At 37.3% G+C, this 25,723-nt stretch overlaps 2 long non-coding RNA genes across 5 annotated transcripts in view; one reads left to right on the top strand and one right to left on the bottom strand.

Annotated features, from left to right (window-relative positions):
- Positions 1-32: 32 nt before the first annotated feature.
- Positions 33-998, top strand: LOC126876757 (uncharacterized). The gene is made up of 3 exons (XR_007694491.1): positions 33-305; positions 389-485; positions 648-998. It is a non-coding gene; the product is annotated as an uncharacterized LOC126876757 (long non-coding RNA).
- Positions 999-3,932: 2,934 nt separating this feature from the next.
- The window catches only part of LOC126876760 (uncharacterized), a 129,499-nt gene continuing 107,708 nt past the window's right edge, over positions 3,933-25,723 (bottom strand). For all 4 annotated transcript variants that reach the window (XR_007694496.1, XR_007694497.1, XR_007694498.1 and 1 more), the window contains exon 3: positions 3,933-4,230. This is a non-coding gene — a long non-coding RNA (uncharacterized LOC126876760). The remainder of the gene's footprint in view (positions 4,231-25,723) is intronic.

Here is a 25,723-nt window from a genome sequence, read left to right as displayed (position 1 = left end):
GTATTAAAAATTAAAGAAATATATTAAATTTTATAGGATATTTATGTTTAGTAACCAGTAATTCAGAGATTGGTATTCATGGTTACTATAACGAGGCTGTAGAAACGCACCCTTTCTTCTTTGCAAATGGTCCTGTATTTATGTCTAAACCGAAACTGGAACCTCTGAATAATTTAGATTTATTCTTGTTATTTTCTAAAATACTTATCTACAGTATACCATAAGGAATGATACCGTATCGCACCTAATCAAGTGCCTTAAGAAACATCAACAGGATATCACAGTAATCCCTTATCGACTGATATGTAAGTAAAAGTTATCTGTCATTGTTATACACAATTATGTGTTAGTGTTATACACAGTTATTTATCATTTTCTATTAATTCAGTTGTAGCCACTACAATATCTATGACACTGGTAGTAATTATAAGAACAATAATGATGTTCTATAAGAGGAAATGATGATTAGGAACAAAAACTTACAGGTAAGTCAAAGTATATGTTATTTGCCATTTGAAAAGAAAGTTACTAACTTGGAATTTTTTGATAAATAATAATTGTGCAAAATATATTGGATTTCAAATTTGTCAAAAATTGAAATTTAAGAAGCATTGTAATAATATAACATTAATATTTTGATTTTTCAGGAGATATCATGCGGTGGATGGATAATATGTAAAAAATATTAAGCAGTATATGAATTTTCATATTGCGTAGAGATAACAAAATGAATTTTAAAAAATGTCGACATGGTAATAAGAAATAGCATCATGACAAAGAATATATAAACACAGTTTCATTTTTTATAAATAAAAATTTGTTGTTCCAGATTTTGAAATATAGTGAAACGTTTAATTAGTATCTTAATATCTTTAAATAATTATTATTTTAGAATCAATTGTAATTGTATCATACGTACTTTTGAATTCGTGCAAGAACATATGTTATTTTGAAGTAGTTATTATTAGGAAATTGTTAGACGCGAACAGTATGCGAAAAGTTAGTATGTAGTGTAATAATTATCAATCAAAGCACAAGAATTAAATTCTTTAGGAAAAAATTTCCGGAATTTCTTATTTACATGATTATAAAGAAATCCATAACAAAAAGGAGCTGCTTTCTAATACTTCTCTTCCTTGTAATGCCTACGTTAACAATAACGAGGTTCGACTTTTTGTTTTTAGAGGGATACTGGAAAATTTGAAAGTACAGTACCATTGGGAAGAAAATCACGATATTGAAAACGATATTTGCAAGTAAATTTCCAAAAAATCTGTTTTCAAATTTTCGCTTTCTATTTCACATTAAAAGAAAGGGAGGGCTGCCTTCTTTTTCTGCAAGACAAAACAAACATTCTGAATCTCGTATCAATGAATGATGTCAATAAGTTATTTTTCTTTTCAGATTGAACAATATTCCAGATTTATTCATAATTTCATACTACGCGAAGAATAGACTTTCATAGGTATATAAAGGAAATATTAAGTATAGGAAAACTCTTTTTCGTTGTAGGTGACATATGCTTCACGGTTGAACACATGTATTTTTGAACACATATAAATGAAAAAGTACTCTTATGGAGAAAAAGAATTGATACCTTCGATTGACATTAGATAATGTATATAAACTTATGAACAATCACTATCACTATCAGTTTGTATTTTAGGTGCACACGCAGATTTGTTGGAGTTCTTATAAAATGTACTTCCTGTACGAACGTTTTATTCTTCCAAATTTTACGATACTATGTCTCATATGATAACTATATGGATTAAACGTAATATAAATGATCCGAAAATAGACTCGAACGACATTAATTGTCTTTCTATTTATACCAATATCGAAAATACAAGTAAAGCTGGAGCAATAGTATGCAAGAATGGACTATTTATTATTTTAAACCAAATCATAGCATATTCAGAATGCACAGTATTATCATGAAACGACGAGTTTTATGTTAATTCCGACCGATTACAATACCTTTCTTTCGTTTACAAGGAACGACGAGACTGGCAGTTGCGTGATTTCCAATGCAAAAGCCGCGATATCTGCACGATAACCTAACCTCAACCGATTTTGTTGTACTATTCTTACGTGGACTTCGTTTGTACCACTTTCGTAACAAAAATAGAATACGTAGAACACAGCATTCCGTTATGCGATATTGTCGATTCCTAACATCCGAAAAATCAGAGATAATTTTTTCCCTACAGTTGTACATTTGTGTGAAAAATTACGAACGTAAAGTTGTTTGGTGCATGCACAGTCCTCCCCTCCGCTGCATTTGCGTGGACATGCTAGAAAGATTCACTTTTCCACGGTGAAACTGTATGTATTATAATTTCATTTTTACAAAGGTCGAACATCCTACTATGCATAAATTTAATATTAATATAAGCAGGTTTCGTGTTAAGTATTACATCTGACGTATAAGCACACGTGTGTACGAGCCTTGGTTTTAAATGTCTTATAGTAGACACCGAAAAGATTATTCAGTTGGATATCTGACTCAACATCAATATTTTACTAGGAGATAACATGTTAAGAACACGTTGGTGGATGGCATGGGAGATGATGAATGAAGACATACTTCTGTGAGATACATAAAATAGTAGTCAGAACGTATTTTGGCGCTTGGGGACAGCAACAGCTTTTTTTTTGTTTTTATTTATTTGTTGAAATTACAATCAATTCTCGCGTTGAGAATTTTCAGTAATTTTTCCGGCGTGGCGCAGTGACATGGCTGTTTATTTACAATAAGTTAATACTTATTATAGATAGGTATAATTTATAAGTATTATAAGTAAGTGCATATGCTTAACTTGGATAATTAAATGAATCTAACGTTTAGGTCTAGCGAGTAGTGCCTCTTCAGCCTGCGAATCTGGTCCGTCGTATCGAGTAGTCCAGTGATTAGGGGGTTTCGGTGTTTCTTGACTCTTTTGCTATATCTGTCGCTATATTTTGCTATTTCCTCTTTGACTGTAGGTATCTTGAGGTCGCGATGGATGGTTTCGTTGGTAACATACCAAGGTGCGTCTATTAAGGCTCTTAGCGCTTTCGATTGGAATCGTTGTAGTATTTCGATGTTGGAGTTACTTGGACAGCAACAGCTGGTGATACTGTCATACACCTCCATTTATAAACTTTCGAAAATCGATGTGACCTTCAAACTTTAGTGTATTCTGTTTCACAGCACAAAATGTTTCCGAAACGTAAGTTTATTGTTACAATAAACTTGACTAGTGGCTCTGAAATACTATCCTTGAAAAAACAATGGGGAAATTGGAGCAAAAAAAAAGAAGGAAATAAACAAAGACCTTGTTGGTTCGTAAAAATAAAATATGCTACAGGAAAAATTTTTTCCAACGGATTGAGATGCGACAAGCTTTAAAAGCTATGACGCGAATCGAGCGTTTGTCTACAAGAGCGCATTTTCGGTGGATATATATGTCGGAATGACATTGGGGATAGGGTTGTCGGTGTTTGAGGAGTCTTCATTGAAGGTAGCCATCGTTGCGGTGTAACGAAGATACGATTTATTGACACAGGTATGAATAACACAGGTTTTGACAATCTACCACGGCGGTGAGACGTCCGCGACACTAGTGACAGTGGTCTCCGGTTCAATAACGAATCCGCGGCCAACGGGATGACAGATGGGCGTTCTCGCTGAATCTAAGTCTGACTCGTAAAAATAATTGCTGAGCGTAAAGACGTTACTCTTTGGTCGACGGGAGCGCGTAAAAGAATGCCCGTCCCGTCCCGACGATGTCACAGAGGAAAACTATAATGGGGTGTGTCTAAGGACACGAGATCATCGGATTCGTCGAGGAAAGCCTTCGTTTAGGAAGTAAGGGAAATTGACGTTGCTGCTAATTGGTCAATCTCCATATCGGTGGTTAGAAAAAGATGTTAGCCGCCCTCGAGGGAAAGTTGCTAGTGGGAGACGCCGCTCGTTGAAAAATATGTCTCCCCTATCTTCCCGTAGTTGGGACAAAGACTGTTTGTCTGTTTGAAGGACTTTAGTTAACTAAACCTTAAGATTTATAACGGGCCCTCCAGCTAGCCGAACATGTACTGCGGAGACGCATCGACATCTGGCAATCATCTTACTCGAAGAATAGGGTCTGCGTGTGGCGAGCCACGGGACAGAAACCGTTGGAATGTTTACTGTCGCGTGTCGCCACGAATATTTCTTTTAAGGAGAGCTATAGAATTACTCCATACCTTTGTTAGGCAAAGCGTTTATCCCTTGACCGCGGCTACGTTGGGCGACAGACTGTCACCTCGAGCCAAAGCTCACCGTCACTAATCTAGAACAATTACAATCGGATTGAATAACTACAATTGTTCAATTACAGCTATAGTAGACTCTAGGTTAGAATGTTGCGGGATTATCTAAAATTCCAAAGGCTCCGGTGTTCTTTCATCTCCGACATATAATTATATAATGACTCATTGAAAACCAGCTTTCATTTTTTGTTGATAGTATGGTAAGAAAATGTGAAGTTCGAACGCTTGTAACGATTGCCTGAGTTGCGTCATCCTTGGTTTTAGGAAAAGATAGGGAAGTCACTGAAGGGTGTCGCGGCTTCGATGTCTTTCGTAGCTGCGACGCGGAGGCCTCTCGGTTGTTCTTTGAACAATCGTCAACGTGGACGAACGTCAAAGCGAAACCACGCGAATTCGGCATTTCCGATAATACGGAACTCTGTAAACGCGACTGCGTTGAATTCGTTCGATTAATTCCTAGCAGTATCTATAAACAGTGAACTTAAGGCCCCATACACAACTGCATACGCTAGGTTGTAAGAAATAATAGCTATATAAGTATGTAGCGGCGCATGAGTTAGAGAACGATGCAAATCGAGAGCGACTCATATTATTGTTTTGCCTCGTGACACTTACACAGTCTTGACGTACATGTAACGTCAACAAATATCTCCAACAGACTCAGGAAACCTGAACAGCCTTGCACACGACACCGACTCCCAAAACAAAGGAATATGAATTCGGCACATAGGCATAAGATAAACGAACATCTAGAAGGGCTGTGTCTTGATCGAGTCTTTCAGTCTTTCGGTAACGGTCAAATCGCACACTTGTAATCCTATTATAAAATAAAGGTACCTCGAACTCTGGTTCAAGAACCCAACATTTTTTTATTATTATTTTCCCATTATTTTTACGTGACATTTTGGCGATCCTGCCAGGATCCATTCGCTTCAGTGTAAACGAAGTTACGATTTCGGTCTACGGACATTATTGAAGATCGAAGGATTCGAACTACTTGTGTTATGAACTTTGCTGTCAATAATTTACCACGGTGGACCAAATTAACGGGGCCACTGTCAGCATAGAACAAATCAACAGAACGAGTTTGACACTCAAACGCATTTGAACGCGCCACAGAGGAAAACACCGCAAGGGAACCTCATTCTACGAACTTACGTATCAAGGTGAGAAAAGTCGGAATTCTTTTAAACAATATAGAACGCGAAAAGTTAGTTTCTCTAGTAACTCTAGCGAAGAGACAATATGAACAAGAAAGACACAAAAGCCGAGACAAGTTTACCCTCTACAAGTGGAGTTCAAAATAAAACGGGAACACTCGATTCCTCTACCAGAGCAATTTTAGACTTAATACAGAGACAGAACGAAGAATTTCGACAACAATTTAACGAAATAAAGAATGCTTTAAAATTAGCGAACGAAGAAAATAGAAAACGCGCTAACGAAATGGAAATATTAAGTAGAAACCTCTCTCGTGTTAAACTACCACAAATAAACGTAAAATCAACTGAATTCGGTTCTATGATGACTGACGATGACGATAATATATCAGTATTAAAACACGATACTAATCCACCTCCACCTATGCCACAAAAGCCACCAACATATGTCCAACCATCCAATTCAACAGCTGGAAACTCTGGAAATCTAAAAGCTGTTTAGTATCTCCGATACTAAACGGAGAAAACGATATAAGTGTAGAAGATTTTATTCGTGAAATAAAAGAAATGAGAATGATGTGTAGCGAACAAACGTTATTATTAAAAATGATCAAAATAGAGAAAATTGTAGGAAAAGCCGCAATGACAATCCGCAATATCCATATTAACGAATTCGAAACTCTGTACGAAGGATTAAGACGTAACGTAGCTACTCAAGCATCAGTAAGAGAACACCAAGATCAGTTAAGAGTGATAAAGCAAGGAATAACCGAAAGCGTGCAAAATTATAACATTAGATTTCGACGTGTTTTCAACAAACTTCAATACAGCATTACCAATGAATATAAAGACGAACTAACTCGATGAGCGATGAACGATCGACTATACATGGTTTCTGTGATTGACTATGTAAGAGGCCTTCGTTCAGAAATAGGACACGTGCTATTGGCTAATCCCCCCCCCCCCAAACATCATCGATGCAGAAAAAAAGGCAATGGACGTGGAAAAATACTTTCGCGAAGACAACGCTCGCAGACGGATGACACGACAAACAACCACTCCACCATCTTATCGTAACCAGACGTCTCGTCCAGTAGGTAACCGCTTCACGATTACAAGTAACATGAATAACAAAACTCCACCCACACAAAACATTCTACCAAGAATGAATAATTTTACAAAGCTTGAAAATCGACCATTAAACGAAAGGCCACAAACGAAATGTTTCAAATGCGATCGATTGGGACACCTTGCCAATCAATGCCAAAATTTTCGAATACCGCCTCAAACAAAAGCCCCTCCAGGAATAAACCACATTCAAGAACAATCAGAATTAACAATGCTACCTCAGGAAGATTATCCACAATACGACTACAATTACCAGGACGACGAGGATTGCGATTTTTCGTTGACTCGGGAGCAGGAATCAACTTGCTTAAACGAGGATGCTACCCAGGAAGGACAATAATACCAGACACATAGAAATTCTCCATGGAACATTCCAAATACGAATCCAATTCCAAAATTAAACTAAATTTATTCAACAAAGAGATAGAATTTTCCTTAGTAGATGATAATTTCCCTATCATAGAAGACGGCATATTAGGCTTACCCGGTTTAAATCAATATCGATTCGAACTCTCCAATAAAACATTAAAATTAGATAATAATACTCTTCTGCTGCAGCAAGAACCACCCCTCGCATCGGGAGAAATCGTTCAAAAAATTGTATACTTCGACGGAAAGCCAACGCCAGTATGCTTTATCAATGGTGGTAAGTTTTCAGTCCAAATTTCTAACATTATTGAAAATATAAACACTGTAGATCAAATCTAAAAATTCAAATCTTTGATTCGACTATCGCACATAGAAAAACCTCTTAGAGAACCTATGTAGTATTTTCGTCTGTACCTACTTAAATTATATTTATCTTATTTTCCTTTAAGCATTCGTGAACGTAGTGGTAATGAACTTCAATGTGTTTAGAATTTTTTGTGAAATTTCCGTACTTTGCTATACTTATCACTCCAGAGTTATCGTCATAAATTTTTACAGGGTTATTGTCTAGATTTACATTGAAGACCTTCATAATTTCTCTAATAGACATTAATTCACTCACCGCTTCCGATAGAGCTACATACTCTGCATACGTCCAGGCTTTTGTCACACACCTTTGTTTTTTAGATTTCCAACCGATTACATTTCCATACAATTTAATTACATATCCAGAAGTAGATTTTCTATCTAAATGATCTCCTGCCCAATCAGCGTCCACATAACAATCTATCGTTTCACACTTTTCATTCCTTTTCTAATGTAACCTTAAATCTTTAATATTAAATATTTCAATATTTCGGTACAAATATTTCAATATTCGCAAAGCATATTTAAAATGTGTCTCGCTACAACAATCTTGAAATCTACTTAAGATAATTCACACTATAACTTATATTGGGTCTGGTATTTGTACTAATATACAGCAATGCGCCAATTAAATTCTTGTATCCAATGTCATTTCTATTTATCTCAGCGTTTTCAATTTTTAAATTTGTTTCCGTTGGTGTACAGTACAATTTGCTGTTTTGTAATTTATATTTGTTCGCTAATGATTCAATGTATTTCGTTTGGCTTAGTTTCATTTCATTTTTTATATAATCATACTCTATATTTATTCCAAAATATTCTTTTACTTCACTTAAATCTTTCATTTTAAATTTATCAGGTAATAGCTTCTTTACATTTTGTATCCTTTTTTTGTTTTTACTACAGATTAACAAATCGTCTACATATATTAGCAAATAAACAACATTTTCCCCCTCTCCATGAGTATATAGGCACAACTCTATGTTATTCTTCTTAAAATCCAATGTCGTCACATACCTATCAAAACACTCATACCAATCCCTCGGACTTTCTTTTAACCCATAAAGCGCTTTCGATAATTTACAAACTCTATTCGTTCCGTCCGCATATCCCTTTGGTTGATTTACATATACCTCCGAGGTTACTTCACCATTTAAAAAGGCAGTTTCTACATCCATTTGCTCAATTATTACTCCATTTTGACAACAATATGATAGCAATATCTTAAAGGTCTGATTACTCGCCACTGGAGAATATATGTCATCGGCTACGTTTCTTTGTTGAAATCCCCTTACCACTAATCTAGCCTTATACCTGTCCTCTGATTTTTTCGTGTAAACCCATTTTACATCTAATACTTCTTTGCCTTTTACCCTTTCTACCAATTTCCAAGTTTTATTCTTATAGAGACATTCTATTTCCTTATCCATAGCCTGTTTCCAAACTTCACTATTTTCACAACAAATCGCCTCCTCAAATGTGCAAAAGATATCTACTCTACAATAATTTGCGTGAATCTCACTACTGTTTTCCTTTTCTGGATACCTTACTGGAGTTTTCTTATTACGTGTAGATCTCCTAGGAATCTTTACGCTTTCAGAACTATTATCATTTTCATCTTCTCTACTTTCTAACTCTTCCTTATTCATGCTGTCCAATAAATAATTATCTTTACTATCATCGCTAACTGCATCGAATGAATTCTCCTCAAAACCGATACATTTTTTGTCTGTTTCTACGACCTCTACATGTCGCTACTGTTATTTTTACACCTAATAGGACTCTCTAACCTACTTCACTATATCCTAACAGAATTCCCATATCTGCCTTCTTATCCCATTTGGAAACTCTTTTTTGTTCTGGCCTTCTTACAAAAACTTTACTTCCATATAGATGTAGATTTTTAACACTTGGTTTTCTCCCGAAGAATATTTCAAAAGGTGTCTTTCTTTCTATAGTATTCGCTAATATTCGATTTTTCAAGTATGCCGCTGTACAAACTATTTCCGGCCAGTACCTTTTATGTACTTTCGCTTCCGCTAACAAGCAACGCGCCATGTCCATCACTGTTCTATTATACCTTTCCGCTGTCCCGTTTAATTCATGTACGTATGTTGGGCAATTATTTATTCTTATACCTTTATCCCTAGCAAATTTATAAATTCGATTATTTAAATATTCTTTACCATTATCGCATCTTAATATTTTTAACCTCTTGCCCGTTAAATTTTCGGCTTCATTTACGAACTGTACGAAAGAATCAAAGACCTCATCTTTTGATTTTATACAATAGATCCTAGCTATTTTACTATAATCATCGATAAATGAAATGAAATATTTTTCTCCATTGAATCCGGTAGTCTTAAAGGGACCACATACGTCCGTATGAATAATTTCCATTATTTCCCTAGCCTTAGTTCGATTATTTTTGAAAGGTAAGTTATGCATTTTGCTTTCTATACACACCCTACATTTCAAAAGTTCCTTTTCAAATTCATTCGGTATGCCAGTCACTAGCTGCTCTTTACCCAAAATCTCTAAATATTTAAAATTTACGTGTCCTAGCATCCTATGCCATCTTTCCTTTTTACTCATACCACTACGTTCGGCGCTGTTTACTAAGTGCTTCTTCCCTTTCAATATACTTTTTATTCTATATGTCCCATTCTCTTTGAACTGAGCTGTAAGTATATTATCCTCATCTATTACTTTCGCAATATTTCCTTTGGAAATAACCGTATTCTTATCGTCTGCTGGTTTACCTAAACTAATCAAATTTGCGGACATTTCTTTCGCGTAAAATACTTTCCTCATATTTATTTTATTTTGTTTTCCGAATGCTTCAAAATAACTTATAACATTCCCAACTTTTGTCGCTTTTATCGGTCTATTATCGCCTAAATATATATTTACCGGTTCTTTTAGGTCGATAGATTTATCGAAATAATTTATATTATTAATTATGTGATCGGTACAACCGCTATCTAATAGCCACACTATTTCGTTCTTACTTATTTCATTCGTCTCACTGCTGTTTGCTGCGTGCGCCGTTGCTGTCCATATGCCTGCTCTTGAGTTTCCATGCTCGCCCGTGCCGGTTCTTGATTGATGATGAAAGTTTCCACGTCCTCTGCTCGTATTGCCTTTGTTCTCTCTTCCTCTGTTTCGACCAGGTGTTGGCCCATGCCAATAGCCGTTACTGCTTCCCGCTTGGACGCCATTTTGACACTCTCTCGCAAAGTGTCCTAATCTTCCACATCTGAAGCATCCTTCCTTTTTTGCAGAAAAGGCGTTGGTTTGCCTTTCTCCTCGATTGGATTTATTTTTCTTCTCTGCTATCTCTATTTTATTTTTTACATACGCTACCGTTTGATCCTCTTCTTTCAATGCGTCTATTATGTCCGCTATGTAGCTGTATTCTTCGGGTAACGTATTCAGCATGTAATTCAGCTTTTCCCTCTCACTTACTTGTGCGTCCGCACTTTTTAATTCATTTATTAATTTTTCGAAATCGTTAAAGAATGATGCTGAATCACTGTAGTTCTCCAGTCTTATGTTTTCCAATCTCCTTCTGCATACGATCTGCAGTGCCGTCGACTCTTTCAAGTACATTTCATCGAACCTTTTTATTATATCATACGCCGTTTTTCCTTCCCTAACATACTCCAATTGTCTGTTCGATATTGCACTATAAATTATATTTATCGCCTTCAAATCCTTTTTGTCCCAGTCTTCATCGTCTCTTTCGTTCTTCATTCTAGTTGTAACAACCTCGCATTCCTTATATTTGAGAAACATCGTGATTCTTTGCTTCCACATTCCATAATCCTCACCATCGAATATAGGTATCATGATTTCCGATCTCTCCATTTTAATTGATTCTTCTTTTTTTTTCTTTTCTTACTCAAGCGTTCCTACGTGCTCGAAGTATATTTTTTTTCTCTGAAAGTTTTTTTTTCTTTACTGAAAACTCACTCGCAAGATCGTAACCACGCACTAAATATCTTGCAAAACTAGTAACCACGCTCTGCTACCATGTTAAGGAAATTCGAGGATTTGGGAATACAAATAATTGACTATATTTCCCACACAACAGTTATACATCTATATTACTCTCTGAAGAACGTCTTGCACGCACGCTGGTCGCCAACCGACTATCCTAGATTCTTCTAACATCTGGCAACAGTCTTTTGTCTCCACTAAGACCTTGACGCCCTCTAACCCTTACACACACACTCTCATGTACAGTGTAAATGTATCACTTCCCTAACAAATAAGTATGTTATTTCGTTACCACTTATCTCGTTCATCTCGCTGCTGTGTGCTGCGTGCGCTGTTGCCATCCATATGCCTGCTCCTGAGTTGCCATATTCGCTCGTGCCGGCTGCTGATTGACGATGGAAGTTTCCACGCCCCCTGTTCGTATTGCCTTTGTTTCCTCTTCCTCTGCTGCGACCACGTGTTGACCCACGCCGATAACTGTTACTGCTTCCCGCTTGGACGCCATTTTGACACTCTCATGCAAAATATCCCACTCTTCCACATTTGAAGCATCCTTCCTTTTTTGCAGCAAAGGCATTAGTTTTCATTTCTCCTCGATTAGACTTATCTTTCTTTTCCGCTATTTCTATTTTATTCTTCACGCACGCTACCGTTTGTTTCTCTTCTTTCACTGCATCTATTATATCCGCTATGTAGCTATACTCTTCGGGTAACGTATTGTTTTCGCACGTTCGCTGGGAGACGCGATCTCGAAGAAGCGCGCCAACGGGAGTCATAAATTCCCGTTACGATTTGCTAATCGACGCCGCGAATCGCTCGATCCCTTATTTCGTTTAGGATAATAAGGGTAGTTAAATGAAGGATAACGCTGTTGCTAACAGGTTATTATATATTTTCACAAACCAACAACTTCGGTGTAACACAAAATGAATATTTGTTATGAGATGACTACGAATGAGTGCGACCTGAGTCTCTAGACGGATTATCGCGTATACTGATGGATTTGTCGACTCATTGTATTCGAATTGCTGACCGCTTGACGAGATGCTTGATTGAGACTGACTGATCTTCGGGTGTAAACCCGGTCGAAGGATGTTGACTGTTCGAAGGATGTAAAGTCAGTGATGTTCGGAGACGATGCTGTGGCGGAGGAAAGCTAAGGATGGGTGTGTCTAGCGCACGGGACCATCGGATTTGTTGGTGACGATTTTGACTAAGGGAGTGAGGGAAATAGTCTTCGTTGTTAATTGGTTAAACGAAGGGTCTTAACCGCCCTCGAGAGAAAGTGGTTCGTGGGAGGAAAGTTGCATCATACGTGAGAAAAACCAACTTTCCCTTGTCAAGCCGTAGTAGACAAAGGTCTTTAGAAATGCTTTGGAAACAGACGTTTGTTCAGTTTGAAGGACCTCGACTAGGAAATTCCTAAGATTTATGGAAGATACTTGAGACTATTGAGGGTACGTAGTGAGTATCCGAAGACATCTGGTTGCCATCTTGCCCGCGGTGTGTGGCCTGGGCTAGGTAGAGTTACGCGACGTAACACGTATTTATCATGTAATTCAGCTTTTCCCTCTCACTCACTTTTGCGCCTGCACCTTTTAATTCATTTATTAATTTTTCAAGATCGCTAAAAAACGATGCTGAATCACTGTATTTATCAAGACTTATCTTCTCCAATCTCCTTCTGCACACGATCTAGTGCCGTCGATTCTTTCAAGTACACTTCGTCGAACTTTTTCATTATTTCATACGCTGTTTTTTCTTCCCTAATATATTCTAATTGTCTATTTGAGAAGGCACTGTAAATTATATTTATCGCCTTCAGATCCTTTTTATCCCAGTCTGGATTGTCTGTTTCAGTCTTCACTCTAGTTATAACAATATCACATTCTTTATATCTCAGAAACATTGTTATTCTTTTCTTCCACATACCGTAACCCTCACCATCGAATATCGATAGCATAATTTCCGATCTCTCCATTTTAATTGATTTCCTATTCTTTACTCAAGCGTTCCTACGTGCTTGAAGTATTTTTTCTTTTATTTTATATTCTTTGAACGTTTCTTCCCTTACTAAACTCGCAAGACTAAAAACCACGCACTAAATAGCTTGCAAAACTAGTAACCACGCTCTGCTACCATGTTAAGGTATAGAGAGGATTCGAAAATACAAATAGTTTACTTTATTTCGCACACAACAGCTATACATATATATATTACACTCTGAAGACTTCGATAACCTTCTTGCACGCACGCTTGTTGTCAACCACCTCCTCTAGATTCTCCTAACAGCCTCCAATCGTCTTTTGTCTCTACTGAGACCTGGACGCCCTCTGACGCTTACACACACATTCACGTGTACAGTGTAAATGTATCATCTACGTAACAAGATCATCAACGTAAAATCTTACCGTCCTCCCGAACATCATAAAACCGAAATAAATAAACAGATGACTGAAATGTTAAACAAAGAGATTATAGAACCCTCCGACTCTCCCTATAACTCTCCTGTCTGGGTCGTTCCAAAGAAAATCGACGCATCAGGGAAACAAAAGTGGCGAGTAGTGATTGACTTTAGGAAGTTAAACGAACTAACAGACCAAGACGCGTATCCACTACCTGACATTAACGATATACTATCACAGCTAGGAAATAAGAAATATTTCTCCTCTTTAGACTTATCCTCAGGGTTCCATCAAATACCCATGGACGAGAATTCAAAGAAATACACTACATTTAGCACACCATAAGAACACTTCCACTATAATAGAATGCCATTCGGGCTCAAGAACGCACCTGCTACCTTTCAAAGAATGATGGATACCACGTTAAGAGGTTTGATTAACAATCATTGTTTCGTTTATCTCGATGATATCATTATATTCGGGCAATCGATGGAAGAACATACTAAAAACTTAGTCATTATATTCCAAAGACTCGGGAAAGTAGGTCTAAGAATACAACCAGATAAATGTGAATTCTTAAAGCCCGAATTAGAATATCTAGGACATGTAGTGACAGCAGATGGAGTAAAACCTAACCCTAAAAAGATAGAAGCAGTAAAGAATTTCAAACTACCAAAAAATCCTACAGATGTAAAATCATTCCTTGGGCTAGCTGGATACTATAGAAAATTTATTAGAAACTTCTCTAAAATTGCCAAACCTCAATCTATTTTTAAAGAAGGACATTTAGTATTAATTCATAACGATCATAAAGAACACAAGATAGATACTGAATGGCCAGGGCCATACACCATTGAAAAAGTGAAAAACCCCTTATTATGAAATAATAGTAAATCACTCGATTAGGAAAATACATGGTAACCGTATTAAACCTTACTTTCCAGGACGATCTTCACCTTCTTCATAGTTAGCTAAGCTAAACGTTATACCCCTTAATGGTAGTTCTATATATCAAGAAAAATTAGCTCATGCATACTTATATAGCGAATCCGTAAACGTAATTATAGGTTTAGACATTAAGGATATATATGCAAAACTCAGCGAAATTAAAAGATTTAGACTAATGTTAACAGAACATTTTAAAAGTGAATGCCCGTATTCCAATGAAATGATTACACGCGCTCGCAAAAGAAATTTAGACAATGTAATCATGCATATTAAATTTATGACACACACTTGTTACCGAAGAGGCTCATTGAATTTTGTTGGATCCATTTCTAGAAGTCTATTTGTAACTCTGGATAACGATAATTTAGAATTAATGAATAAAAATATAGATAAATTTTTTGATGAAAACAATAACTTAAAAACCAATATAACTTACAAAACAAATTTCAAAACTATAGCTTTACCCTTAACTGACAGTCTAGAAGAAATCCTAACAAAAATTGAAAACGCTCCAAAAATCATTAATAATGTATAATCGTATAGAATGCACCTCAATCAAATTTCCAACGAAGTAAACTCTCTTAATTATGAACATAGAATTAGAAGTCTTAAGAAATAGGAACTAAGTGTCTTATAAATTATTAGTTATATTGATCTAGCATTACTAGGAACATATGTATATTTAACAAAATAGGATTATTCGATATTATAAGCAAATGCCTACCTTCCAAATTATGTATTCGCGTATTATGTTGTAAAACCAAAGAAAAAAAAAGACACAGGTATAAGCAATATCTCTAGACCAATAGAGCGCACCTTTAAACACATATTCCACACCTGAAATACAACCATTACGAGAATTACCTGAAGACACCAATTCAGTCATCCTCGAAGCAAGGCATGTAAGATTCCAAAAGGGCATACAAAAGGAGGCACTACACCGAAAATAAGAGTCTGGAGGACCAGCCGCACTCTAACACTGGGGGAATGTAACGTCAACAAATATGTCCAACCGACTCAGGAAACCTGAACCGCCTTGCACACGACACCGACTCCCAAAATAAAGGATTATGAATTCGGCACGTAGGCATAAGATAAACGAACATCTAGAAGGGCTGGTTCTTGATCGAGGCTTCAGTCTTTCGGTAACAGTTTAATCGCACACTTGTAATCCTATTATAGAATAGAGGTATCTCGAACTCTGGTTCAAGAACCCAACATTTTTTTATTATTATTTTCCCATTACTTTTACGTGACAAGCAAAGCGTAACGATAAACAAACTCCGGGCAAAACAATGTTGCCGCTGCGTGCAATCGTCAACCGAGGTTGAATTTAAAGTTTTCGATACTCCCCCGAGTATAAATAAAAGAACACGATCGTTAAGACAGTTAGTATCGAACATTCTTATAGCGAATTAATATCGAACGAACGTAAGCATTACCTTGTATACACATATCGAGCAACACTAAGCGAACGACGACTAATTCTGTACTGCAAATAATTTTAAATACATTTGACTACACTAAGTATCAACTCGTCTGGTCATTAATCAACAACGCGTTTAATCGTCCTCCACATACATGTTGTATAAGCTACTATGTGTATATTTATTTATGTTTCCCATAGTACAGACGTATTCCTTATTTTATTGTAGCTGTGTAATTTCAGTAGTCTTGCATAAAGGACATCTGTTTTGTTGCAATTGTATCAGCTATTAATTGTAATACTTGAAGCGTTTGTATCTAATCGTCATGCATCTGTGGTGGCACTCGACCATGGAACTTTCCAACGGCTTCGCGACACAAAGCGCTATACCTTCAAAGCGTAAGGCCGACACGCCTAATGTACCATTGATATCCCTACAGTTCTTTCGCCGAATATTCGGAAGAATGCATACGCGGCAACCGTTGCGGACATCTAATAAACGCGTGCGTAGTGGAGATATCGAGGGGCAACAAAGAAAAGAATCCATTTGGTTTCGAATCAAAGATTCATTCTGCCCCGAGCTGCGGAGTGCGAAAGGTTAAGCGTCATAGCGAAGCAAACACAATTAGAGATACGTGATTATTGACTCTTGATAGTTAATCGTTAATCGTTAATCGTTGTTCATCGTTAATCGTTAATTGTTTTTGATCGTTCATCGTTAATCGTTAATTGTTGTTGACAGTTAATCGTTAGTCGTTAATTGTTGATCATAAATTGTTGACTGTTGATTGTTAATAATTTAATTAACTTTTTTGTTGAACATCAAGAGTATTTCTTGTGGGCACCTTCACCCACTATCCACCTCACATCGTTATTCTACATACGGAAGGCAAGATTGATATCAAGTTCGAAGGACAGACCGCAGAAGTCTGGTCTCTGCTATTACCACGAGACCTTTCGAGACCGCGCAAGGAAGTGCCGGGCCCCTTGCAACTGGACCCAGTGAAACGAGACCAGCCGTCCGTAAACGCGGCATGTGGCGATGGCTTTAGTATCCCATCGCATTTTCGTGACGGACAGGGCACCAAGGATCTCTTTTCTTGTGAACACCGGTGTCAATATAAACGTATACTCGTGCAACAAACTACGCGGATCCGCGAACAAAGATACGTACGAGCTGTTCGCGGCGAATCGAGTGGTCGAAGCAAACCGAAAACGCCTTTCGCGAGTCAAAACGCATCGTCTCTGACGCCACAATGTTAGTGTCACGACCGGCATACTTCAAATCCGATGGACTGACGATGGAGATAAAGATGTGGCGGCACTCGGCGACAATCGGCGGCAATATCGCTGAAGTGTCTAATGAACCATCAACATCCCAACGGTCCTTCCGCCGAAGGTTCTAGAAGAAAGAGCACGTGGCAACGGTCGCGGACGCCTAGCAAATGCAAATGCATGGTGGGGATGTTGAGGGATGACAAAAGAAAGTAATCGGATTCGATCGAAAGTCAAATCATAAGAGCTTCAGTCTTGGAAAGTCACGCCTAGAGTTTGGAAGTGGATTGTAAAGTGAATTGTTGTTAGAAAAAAAATAAAGTTTCTTTTTTTTATTTACACCTCAAATTTCTTTTTTTATTTTGTTATTTTACGTGACATTAGCGCATTCGGTATCGGCAACAGCGCGTGAACGACAAATGGCAGCCGCTAGGATTCGTTACAAAATCTTTGTCTCCCGTGCGATTAATTCTGTATTTAGAATAATTTTAAATATATTTGACAATATCAAGTATCAACTCGTCACGTCATTATTTAAATCATCCACCACAAATCCAAAAACAGAATAAGGAAAACAGAGAAACGAACAAATAGAAAATTAAGTTGCTAACATGTTTTTCTATAATAATATTTTAACATCAATATTGTAATACGCAATGTGTTACGCCGCCTAAAACATCTGCACGCCAGCCCGCGCGACCGGACAACAACCGACCTGCGTAACGTCACTTCGACCCTCAATAAACCTAAGGACCCACCATAACTTTCACTTCCCTGTATTGTTTCGCCATGTGTCTTCAATCCGTTTGTCTTGAAGAATTTCTAAAGCTTAAAAATATTCTCGAAACACAGTCGGTTTTTAGAGAGGTCCTTGGGTTTATTAGTCGCACTTAAAACACGGAGAAAGCGGGTATGCACCCATTAGGAAAATCCGAATAGCCCTGTAATAAAACAAGCTAGGTTTTTCTCACGCACACAGTCATCTATCCACCACGATGGTAGGAGACTCGATACTCATCCCTTCGAGCAGTAGTGCAGGTCATGACCAATCGACACCGCGCTTCGTGGCCCTCACTTTTTCTAACGAAAGTGGGAACAACGAATCCGCGTTCTTTAGGCACAGGGGCACACCCACACCGAACTTTTCTTCCGTATTAGAAAAAGAGCGACAGACAGTCTAAAAACTAACGCCTAACGCGGCAGTCTACACATAGCGCGAGAGTCGCATACTTCACGCAAATCTTTTGTCGGTTCTCGGTGTTGTCGAACACACATCTTCTCTCCTAAATATATTATAGTGCTAAGTCCATTAATACATTAATTTCCATTATAAGAGCCCTGCTCTAGCGTACATATCTATCGCATCTTCATGCGACAAGTTGTTAACTATTTATTTCTCTACGTCAGTGTAATCTAAGTGTTGGAAATATATAATTTATAATTCTGTGAATCACAGTGTTATACAAACTCAATCACCCCTATTATCTCAACGGAAATCAGGGGATCGATCAATTCGTGGTGTCGATTGTTATAATCGTAACGGGGATTTACGACCCCCGTTGACGTCTCTCCTCGCGATTACGTCTCCCCGCAATTGGTCGAAATTTACACAATGTGAAAATGAAAAAATTGGAAGCAACCGAACTACGGATGAAACTAAATCACTTCGCTGCTTGTAAAGATAACTTTTAGTGTTATAAACATAAGTCAAGTAGCAAAGAGCATAAATTGAATTTACCCAAACTCTTCTTGAAATCTGACAAAATGATTCTTTATTTTGTCAAAAAAATCTTTACGTATTTTCCATTCCCATTCGTCGCTTTTTTCAGTGGCGTGTTTATCGCTACGTCGAAACTCCGTCGGGTAGCAGTTAATTTCATTTAAAGTAGAAAACTATTCAGAAACGTGTATACGTTACACAGCAACAAACCAGTCGCCCTGTTATTACCTCGTTCTCAACAGTTCAAATTTCAGGGACAACCGACTACTTAGTATCGACCCAGTACGTCATATTTACTCGCCAAAAGAATTGTAAACGAAAATTGTAACCAGACGTGCCGTTAGTAACTACCATTTTTCGCGAAACTTCTTTTTCATTTGGCGGAAATTTAAACAAACCCCGAAACACCGTGGCGTTTTGCAACTGTCTTTAATCCTTTAAGATAAAAAAGATTGACGCAAAATTTTGACGGGATGAAATTTCACGATATATTCAGGTGAAACGATGCGAAATTAGAGCGAAGCTTATAATGGGAATATAGTTTGCTTGTCTGTTGTCATAAAATGAGATATGCAGAATATATTAAAAAATAGAGTATATGTAATACGAAACTTTATATTATTCATGTTATTATGGACAAAATATCACAATATGTTCATATATTTAAATCTCCTCCGAAAAAGATTATTGTATGTAGAACACAGTTTAACTGTATTTTGAATTCTTGTTTATCAGATCACAATTGATAAGTTGATATTAGGATGATTATCCTCATTTGAAACAATTTTGTGACTGTTACTTGTCAATATACTTTATATCTTATGTACATTTTAAATATAGTACGCAAACTCGAAGTTGCAAGGAACATTAATAAAAACTCAATATTTCAATAACGCCTTTCATGATTATAATTAAATATTTTTTCAAAATGTCGTATCAGTGTTACATCTAGCACCCCCTCCCCCACACACAAAAGTTTACCAATTTATAATATATGTACTAGTAGATTGACAAGTTACGATTTACAGGTTATATAGAATTCTATTTTATGATTTTATAATTTTTCGTTAAATACAATAATCAAATAACTTGCAAATAGTAAAATTTCATTTGTTTTATCGTCAAACTTGTGCAAGGGAACATATTAATGCTGGTAACTTTAGTGACTTGCAAAATTTCAATAGTGCAAGACAGGCCAGATATTCAATTGCAATTGGTTGCTATCCATATTTTCATCGGTCTTACAATAACCTTATGTTATCAATTATGAATTAAAAAGTTAATGAAATCACAACTCACCCAAGGCCAATGGGTATGACTTCTTTTCGAAGATCGATTGAAATCTCGAGTTTGTTGTTTGAGACATTCAGTTACCACAAGACAAAAACACCACTCCATTACAGCCGACGTAAACAAAACATGACAGATTCTTCCAATTCTCGGACAACAAACATAGGCATACATACTGTTTTAAAGTCACAGTCTGTCGTTGAACTTTCGCCAAGTAACTTGATACGCACATATACACGTCCCTCGAAATCAGTTTTCGACGAAAATACATACGTGACATGTTATGTTGCAACCGAACGTGAATTTCTCGCGGGAAATAGCCTGATATCGTTTATTTATGCGTCTCTCAAATACGAATTTTACTATACACTTCGTTTAAGACACGCCATTTTGCAAAACGATTATCGAAAGATTACTGCTTACATCGAGATCGAGAATAGATTCGCAGGAAGCTGGATGCCGCGATTTCTTCCCGCGCTTTACTTTCTTCCGAAGTTGTGATTGGTTGATTTCCTGCTGCCATATTCGGTTTCGCCGAGAATCGTGAACACGTACGCTGGAAGCAATGCGGGGTAATTATTTAATTTATTTCATAATATTATTTAACATATATCGTGAAAAGTTCTGAATATTCGGATTCTTCTGTTATCGTTTCATCGTATGTTAGCATTATCAGCTCTCGATATCGAATTGGCAAACAGAATTTTTCTCATACAAAGTAAGTCACATTAAGTATATGTATATGTATAGTCGAAGCAATGCAATTAAAAATTTTTCCATTTTAATTGCTATTATTTATCACAGACATTTTACCGAGCATTCATTTTATAAATCTTATACATACATATATATATATATATATCGGGTTTACATTAGAATTAGGGTTAGGGGCGTGAAACGAATCTTCGTTTGGGTTACACGTTGTCGTTATGCAATGGAGAAGACATTGACTAGTGCAAATACGATTATTATAGAACCGGACAAGTAACCGCGGTAGTTAGGTGCTCGAGATACTAATGACAATGATCCTAGGTTCAATAACGAATCCGCGGTCAACGGGATGACAACAGAACGTACTCACAAAGTCTAAGTCTGAGAATAATCACTGATCGCGAAGGCGTTACTCTTGGATCGATGAGATCGCGAGCGAGAAAGCCTTTCCCGTCCCGATGATGCCACACAGGAAAACTATAACGGGGTGTGTCTAAGGATACGAGATCATCGGATTCGTCGAGAAAAGCCTTCGTTCAGAAAGTGTTGCTGCTAATTGGTTAATCTCCATATCGGTGGTTAGAAAAGGATGCTAGCCGCCCTCGAGGGAAAGTTGCTAGTGGGAGACGCCGCTCGTTGAAAAATATGTCTTCCCTATCTTCCCGTAGTTGGGACAAAGACTGTTTGTCTGTTTGAAGGACTTTAGTTAACTAAACCTTAAGATTTATAACGGGCCCTCGGGCTAGCCGAACATGTACTGCGGAGACGCATCGACATCTGGCAATCATCTTACTCGAAGAATAGGGTCTGCACGTGGCGAGCCACGGGACAGAAACCGTTGGAATGTTTACTGTCGCGTGTCGCCACAAATATTTCTTTTAAGGAGAGCTATAGAATTACTTCATACCTTTGTTAGGCAAAGCGTTCATCCCGTGACCGCGGCTACGTTCGGCGACTGACTGTCGCCTCGAACCCAAGCTCATTATCACAATTCTCGAATAATTACAATCGGGTTGAATAACTACAATTGTTCAATTACAGCTATAGTAGACTCTAGGTTACAATGTTGCGGGATTATCCAAAATTCCAAAGGCTCCGGTGTTCTTTCATCTCCGACACGGCCATCCTGACTATCACACGTCCTCGTGTGTAACTAAAATATCGTATTTCTTACATTAGATTCGATACAACTGACATTATTTGCGATTTAACTAAATGTCCAAGTAAGTCAAGGGTCCAGTGCAATAACAAAGTTTCGTTCGGAGGTTTGACAACAGAAAAATAAAAGAGAATAGGAATTTGTAATGTTATAATTTGTATTCAAAGTGTTAGGTGCGTTCTGTGAGTCGCCAGCCAGACCGTAATGACACAACAGATCATTTTCGATTTCGTACACCGGTGAACCTCAGTTTGTTGGATCATATTGCCACGTTGGGTGCATTACACCCAGAAAGCACGTAAGCCCACTCAACGGGTTACAACAAAAGCACGTAACCCCACTCAACGGGTTACAACAAAAGCACGTAACCCCACTCAACGGGTTACAACAAAAAGCACATCAACCCACTCAACGGGTTACAACAAAAACACATCAACCCTCTCAACGGGTTACAACAAAAACACATCAACCCACTCAACGGGTTACAACAAAAACACATCAACCCACTCAACGGGTTACAACAAAAACACATCAACCCACTCAACGGGTTACAACAAAAACACATCAACCCACTCAACGGGTTACAACAAAAACACATCAACCCACTCAACGGGTTACAACAAAAACACATCAACCCACTCAACGGGTTACAACAAAAGCACATAAAACCACTCGGTGTATTACTATGACCACAACGCAGTGTTAATGATCCTCTGAGGTCAGTGTACTTGCATCGTTATTATCACCGCCGTTGTCATCACCGCAGACGTCTAACTCAGCAGGGACGCAACCTTCTGGCATTTTTCTCAGTCTGTCGTGTCTGTCCTTATATGATCGTTTGCCGTCTAAGGTTTTTAGGGTATATCTATCTCCTTCCAAAATCTCGGCTATTACGAATGGACCCCTGAATTTCGGATCTAACTTCGTCTGGTTTCTTTCCTCGTTTTTACGTAACACGAAATCGCCAAGGTTGAACCTAACTATTTTAGCTTTGTTTTTGTCGAACCTATCCTTATCGTATTTGGCGCAGTGATACATCGAGCATTTTCGACGATCGCATTTGCGTCTAAGTTAGTTTCGCTTAGTAAGGAGTTATCCCGGTGATCGTGGATTCGTTTGAACTCAAACATTGCTAATAGTATTATTTAATTTAATTATTCGTAGATCGTATTATTCATTAGGCTTAGTGTTTGTTAGACTTATTATTAGTTGTACTTATTATTTGTTAAGCTTAGTGATAGACCTGTATATATGTCTAAATAAAATCTCGGCTTTGTGAAACGATGGCTAGTCCACACGAAGAGTCGTCGCGCGCCCAAAATTCGAATCGTGACCCGACATATATATATATATATATATATATATATATACAAGATATATATACAAGAAAGAAGATACAAGAAAGAAGATACAAGAAAGAAGGAATATTATATTAGCGGCATTTTTGTAGCCATTATATAGGGTTTCGATCGCATAATTAATCAGTATCAACTTACCAGTCTTTAACGGAAGGACAAAAAGAAGAGCAGACGACACACAGACCGCAATCATGATCATTTTCAAGTAGAATCTCAAACTGCCGTACATCTTAGAAAACTTCGTTAGTCGTAAGGGATCAAAGGATGATGTCCGCGCTAGGGAAAATAGATGAGAAGCGGCTATTTCAACAACCACCGTGTAGGTACTGCACTAGCCAGAAGTATCTGCGACAGAAATCAGAATACACTCGTTTTCGCATGGTTGGATCAATTTCGCGTGGGACTAACCTGATTGAACCTAACGCGGGATAATTGCTCAACTCACGACTTTAACCAGCCCGCTTGATTCTCTGTAAATGCTTGAAATTGACGCTTGGATTCTTTCCAGATTAACTAGCTTTGCCCCTCCCTCCCTTTATCTATTTTCTTAGATCGACTTAGACTGCCACAATATATTATCTTTCTTCTTTTCTTTCCTTTTCTTTCCTTTTGATCTTTTAAAGCCCTAAATCGCTGGCTATTTTGTATACTATATATTTTGTACACTCAATTACTCTGTAAGTCATAAGTACATATGTTTTACAACGTTATTTGTCATATTTCAGTTAAACCCCAGAAAAGCCAGAAATATATTTTCAGCATGTTTTAACGCGCCCCTGGCAAAGATCTCAAAAACGAGTTGCGGCACAATTTAAAGCGACAAATAGCATCGCGTGTCTCGTTGTGGTAACACACGGTTCGCCAGTTTTTTTTTTTTTGATATCGGTGACTGCCATATTCTCTTGAGTTTCCAAATCGTAAAGAATCTTTCCCCAGGGATTGGTCAACTGTGTATGTCCCCATGCGACGTAACTTGCTTAAGGAACACGAGCCGGTGATATGCAGGCAACGTATAATTGATTATCATTCGCTCTGAAACGCTGAAGTAATGACCAGTGCAGTGGTCCAGTGGTCATATTGAATGCCGCTGGATATATCAGCATTTGGCAACCTAACCCAGAGAAGCAGGAAATATGAAGCTACCGAATACCAATTAACTTCGTAGTTGCACGGTTCACATTCCATCATTTCTGAATATGCGAGGACAGTCCTCTTATTGTGCTTTTAATTCTTTTATTTGTTTCATTTTCAGCAAATATACTGGTTTTTTTAAATTAAGCTTCTGTTTATACAGAGTTACAGATTATATTAATTTTATATAGAATATATTTAAGAAAGATATTTAATTTTTTGCTAGTTAAGTATTGATCGATTAAGTTACTGTACCTTTGTTCCGATAAATGCGTGCCATTTCCTCGAATCTAATATCATAGCAAATGCCAATACCTATTTTGCAGCCCTTCACATCGAACGTCGTTAGGGAGTTACCAGGACTGAGTGAATCACTCTCTCGAAAAGTAATCTTATTAGGAATGTCGATGTCGAATAGATGTACCTAATAACATAAAAATGTAGTCGCTAATTCTATTGCTGCAACTTTTGTAATTTAATATCAAAGTTACCAACTCCTAAACTTTAATTATTTTTTATTTAATAACTGACAGCGTTTTTATCACTTTCTTTTATTAAAAAATCTTATCATTTAATAATGTTTAAAAAGGAGAAAAAATAAGTATAATAATATTTTAAGTATTTGAAAAATTTATACAACACAAACACATTACAACAAAAATGGGCGTTTCCCGTATCATAACGTATTTTATAAACCGTAAATTATAGAATTGGTTATAGTATACGTATGTACATATGTATATTCCTAAATTATTCCTAGATAGAGTCACTTTCTTCGCCCCAATATTTTCAAATTCAAAGCCATAAAGGAATATATTACTTACCTTTCGGTGTTTTGCTATCAAAGTTCCATCGGGACCCCAAATAGTACAGGTATTGTACAATTTATCGCCCTCTATTTCAGGCATCGTACCACCAACTACATAGATGTTGTTTTCTTTAGCTGCGTTCGATGAAGCAACGCTCGTTTCACCATCAG

The sequence above is a fragment of the Bombus huntii genome, unplaced genomic scaffold (assembly GCF_024542735.1).
Source record: "Bombus huntii isolate Logan2020A unplaced genomic scaffold, iyBomHunt1.1 ctg00000092.1, whole genome shotgun sequence".
Classification (NCBI taxonomy): Eukaryota; Metazoa; Arthropoda; class Insecta; order Hymenoptera; family Apidae; genus Bombus; species Bombus huntii.
Note: the sequence above shows the minus strand (reverse complement) of the source record. Positions and strands in the feature narration are given on the sequence as shown.